We start from the raw sequence: 5202 nt of genomic DNA, 5'->3' as shown, positions 1-5202 counted from the left end.
CCTTTGTGAACCACCTCCATTGAGAAATATACACTTAAGGAAAATGAATACAGTGGGGCACACTGCCAAACCTCCTGAAAAAAAAGGATTCTACTTGGAAAGGGCTTGTAGTTGTGGGCGGAAAAAACAAGCAGCTGAGCCATGTTTGTTTTAGTAGCCCCTCTCCAAGCTGCAAAGGCAGCCGGACGGGGATGTACACGTGCCGTAACAAGAATTACACCCCGCCGCCGTGCTCACTGGGCAGTACCGCCACAAAACCTGCCCAATTCAAGGTGCGGTAGTTAGGGGACTTCCTGCCGCCTCCCCACGTCCCTGCTGCGGATCGCTTCTTAGAGGGGTGGCAATGATAGCCGCACATCTGACTTAGCCTAAGTGAGCGGGGTGGGCAGGGTCACGGAAGTTGGGAGGGGGGGGGGGGGGTCTTCTTTGACTGTAGTTTGAATACCAATAGAGCCGCTCCATCACACAGGCACGCTTCAAAAAGTCAATGTGACTCCCGCAATAAAATGTACCAATACATGTTCAGTCAGCTAGCACAGATTTATATAAGATGAAAGAAAAAAAAAATGGTATTTTACAAAAATTCTGCTGGAAATCCCACGTCTGCAATCCAGCGGGGACACGCCTGGGTGCCAAGAACACAGCTCCTCCATCTGTGGTAGCCGGCGGCACTTCTGCGGAGGACGCTGCTTTACTGGACGTCTCAAGCAGGGATATAAGGCTCCAAAGTGTCATTAGTGACCTACACAGCACACAGTTGTGGAAACCGATGGCTAGTGCGCCCCCCTTTTGGCCAAAATAATCATTTAAAAAATCCACGAGCAATCGGGGGTGAGGGGAACAAAAATACAGTAAAATACACCGTGTACTCGTTTCTAAGCTTCACGTTTACAATTCGGCTCAAATCGTTTTACCATTCTTGGCAACAAGATATAACCAGACTATAGAAATTCATATGTAGTATATACATTGACATTTAGTGTACCTGCTCTTTCCTGACATGTCTGAATAAAGGATGGGCAGCAGATCCGTAAGCTTTGTAGATAGTTTGTATTACCTTATCTCTTATGCTTGTACAGGCTGTAAAAGTAGAATATGTAAATGTATTAAACGTGATCAACCTAACCCTTACCACCAGCTCCCACCGGCCCTTAAATCATTTCCTCAGCTTCTTGATCATGTGATTGGCTGTTACAGCAATCACGTGACTAGGAGCTATCCTAAAGGCTCCTAATTGGATATAGTGAAGAGAAGCCACTGGTGCCGAGGGAGCGCGATCACAGTACTGGGGGCGCCGAGGGAGCGCGATCACAGTACTGGGGGCGCCGAGGGAGCACGCTCCCATCATTCAAAAGTGACATTGTATTAAATCCCCTTAGCTCAATGCAAGTCTACAGTGAAGAGGTAGGCAAGCTTGGACCTCCAGCATTTGGGACACTACAAGTCCCACGATGCACCCCAACAGGCATGACTCCCACGGTCCTGATGGAATTTGTAGCTTCACCCCAGCTGAAGTGCCGAGGTTGCCTATCCTTCCCATTGACCTTCAAGTGAGACTCTCTAGAGCTGGTCATACACATGGCAATGTTCAGTGAATTTCAATCACCTTAAAATGAACGGGAAGCACATACACACAAGAAAGCAAGTAATCACCAGAAACTAAGAAATCTACCACTGAGTTCAGTTGACCAACCAGAATTTGAATGATGACTAAAAATGGGCAGTTATTTGATCTTGATGCCCATTTTACATCTTCAACTGCTTTGAGGTTTCAAAAAAGAAAAAAAAAAAAAAAAAAAAAAAAAAAAAAAAAAAAACCAGGATCAAAAGTATGATCACTTTATCAAACTGTCACCTACATGGTCAGCTCAAGTGATCTCCTCCACACTTCTAAACTTCTAACAGTTCTGCAAGGACATGGACTGTGCCATCTGACATACAGTGTGCCACTAGAGTAGTCATTCTCAACCAGGGTTCCTCAAGTGGTTCCTCAAGAGGTTCCTAAGGGTTCCTTAAGCAATTCTTGCCTTTCAGATAAGTTCCCACTGACACCATTCATCTTTTTAGCTATCCATAAAGGGAATAATTCTTCCAAATGGCCACAAGTGTAGGGAGCATTCTCTACAGAGACCATCACATAATGGAACGTAAGCTCCAGATATAGCAATTATAAGTAGGGGTTCCCTGAGACAGCAAAGTTACTTTAAATTTTGATCTTGGGTTATAAAAGAATGACCAAGATTATCCCATAATCAAATACATCACAAAATATAATGTAAAATAATTACATTTAGATAAATTTTTATTAAAGTTTACAAACAGACAAAATACGTGCTCGCTTTCATCTTCAAAGCGGCAGCAAAGTAAAAATTTATAGAAAGTTTACTTAAAGAAAAGCTAGTCTTGCACACCTATACAGGGGCAGTAAAAAAAAAAAAATTCTAAACAGTAAAGACAATACAAAATAAGTACAATTACGGCAGATTTTAGATTTTATTTAAGCCGACTCAAAAATAAAGTCATGGTTTGTATTTTGGGATCCAAAGGAGTCTGTGGTCCTTGGATAATTTTGGTGATCATATACGCCATCTGGTGAGATCTGGCCAGCTAATTTTTTTTTTAGGGGTCACGTCCATTACCAAATTTTTTTTTTTTTTTTTTTAACAGTTAGATGTATCAGCCCAGGCACCACCATCCTAGTAATATTAGAAATCCTACTATTGTATACCCACAATGGACTTCTGAGATGCCCCAGAAGAAAGCCACACCAATACAATATTAAAAGTTGGGGAACGTTTGGGGAAAGTACACTCCCCTTTACAATTTTATTAGTAAGGATAATTAAAACTGGACATGAACCAACCTACAAGTCTATAAAAAAAAGACAAAAATTACTTAAAACGGCATCTCCACCATAACTGTATACCAAACAATATCCAACACGGGGTGAAAAAAAATCCCCTCAATTAATAGGACATTCACTTTAATGGTGAACACAATTCCTCTACATGTTTCACAGGGGTCAATTCCTGCTTCTTCAGGAGATAGTAGGTGGGTAAGCCGCTCTTTCATTTCTAGAAAAATACAATAGCTTTGCACTGGGAACAGCAAGGCTGAATCCCTCCAGGAACACAACCTGGGCACCAAGGCAGTTAAAGGGCAGGTACCCCCCCCCCCCCCTCCCACATGTGGACGTGGGGAGCATGCAGGGATCCTTCGCTTTCTAGCCAGGACAAGGAGGGAGGAGAAAAGAGAAATATACCATCTTCTATATCATACATTTTAGGAGAATCACCAAGGGGAACATGGGGAGAATAATGTGGTATTACCCCCCCACAGGTTTGCCTTCAGCGGATATACAGCCGTACTCTGGGTTTTCTTTAGGCTCTTGGTGAAACCTGAGTACGAGTCTAAGATGGGAACTTTTCCTACTGTGCAGAAAGGTTTCATGAAGATCCTATACCAGGGATATGCAATTAGCGGACCTCCAGCTGTTGTAAAACTACAAGTCCCATCATGCCTCTGGGTGTCATGCTTGTGGCTGTCAGAGTCTTGCTATGACTCATGGGACTTGTAGTTCTGCAACAGCTGGAGGTCCGCTAATTGCAAATCCCTGTCCTATACTAACCCCAAAAATCCCATTTCCAAGGTGGCAGCACTTCCTCGTGAAAAGCAAGGTTTCACCAAAAATCTATCCAAGCCAACAGTCCCGTGTCTATGGTGCGAACACTTCCCACTGGGCATAAAAGGTTTCACCAAGAGCCTATAAAAACCCAACAATCCTGTGTCTAAGGTGGGAATACTTCCTACTGGGCATAAAGGTTTCACCAAGAGCCTGTAGAAACCCAGATTTCCCAAGTCTAAGGTAGGAACTCTTTCTACTGTGCAGAAAGGTTTCACCAAGAGCCTATCCAAGACAACAATTCTGTGTCTAACGTGTGGACACTTCTTACTGGGCAGAGATGTTTCACCAAGAGCCTACAAAAACCCAACGATCCCGTGTCTAAGGTGGGAACACGTCGCATAATGGTTTTACAAAGAGCCTAAACAAACTCAGTTGTACCGAGTCTAAGGTAGTTCCTAAAGGCTATTTCACCAATAGCCTATACTAACCCAAAGTTCCGTTGTCCAAGGTGGGAGTGAATCCTTCTGGCCAGAAAGAGCACCAAGAACCTATCCAAGCCAACAATCCTGTGTGTCGAAGGTGAGAATACTTCCTACTGGGAATAAAGTTTTCACCAAAAGCCTACAGGAACCCAATGATTCCGCGTAAGGTGGTTACACTTCCTGCTAAAAAGGTTTCACCAAGAGTCTGTAGCAAACCAACAATCCTATATCTAAGGTGGCCAAACGTCATACTAAAAAGTTTCACCAAGAGCCTGTACACGCATAAAAAAAGATAGGTAATAAACACGTATTTACAAAGTTCATGACTTTGCTGCCCAGTTTTAAAAGGATCACTACAGTTTTGTCAAAGTCAGAGGCCAAGTAATAGAACTGCTATTTATAATGCTTTACCTTTAGTTTCAGACCAAGCCATTCCTGGTCTGGCCTGCGTGAATTACCGATCCCCTGCTTGCACGTTCTAGTTCAGTATCTCATTTCTTGCTCACGCTCCTCGTCTCCAATGAAGGTTATAAAAAAAACACAAACGGGAGGACAGTTCTATATTGTGATAGGTCACAGTAAACTAAATGAGTGACCTGTGCATCTTCTATCCCTACTGGACACTAGGGGGCGTGCAAGAGCAATGAGTTACGAAGCTATAGCATTTTAAAGCACCAGGATCCGCGTGGGCCGGCCAGTTCTAATAAAACGTGGTCTAAACTAAAAAGGGTAAAGAAGTGAAAACTAATTTCTGTCCTCTAACTTCAACAAGACGTACCCTCCAATATAAAAAAAAAAAAAAAAAAAGTGAAATGTGCAGCTGGACTGCAAGTCCCACCCCACCCCCTCCCCAAAGTCCGGCCCACACATTAAGGTGTCAAAACACCCCCCCTCACTCGGGAAAAAAAAAAAAAAAAACATTACATAAATGCATTATACAGTGGCAAATGTATATTTACAAGAAGCTATATAAAATGTAATTCTCGTGGAAAACAATTCGAGTAGCTTCTACTTCAATCTTGCCCTTGCTTTTTGCAGTGTGTGAGTGGAGGAGGGGTAACGCCTGTGTGTGTGTGTGCGGGGGTCTGATGTAGG

This window comes from Aquarana catesbeiana, linkage group LG05, assembly GCF_042186555.1.
Source record: "Aquarana catesbeiana isolate 2022-GZ linkage group LG05, ASM4218655v1, whole genome shotgun sequence".
Classification (NCBI taxonomy): Eukaryota; Metazoa; Chordata; class Amphibia; order Anura; family Ranidae; genus Aquarana; species Aquarana catesbeiana.
This window is presented reverse-complemented; position numbering follows the sequence as displayed.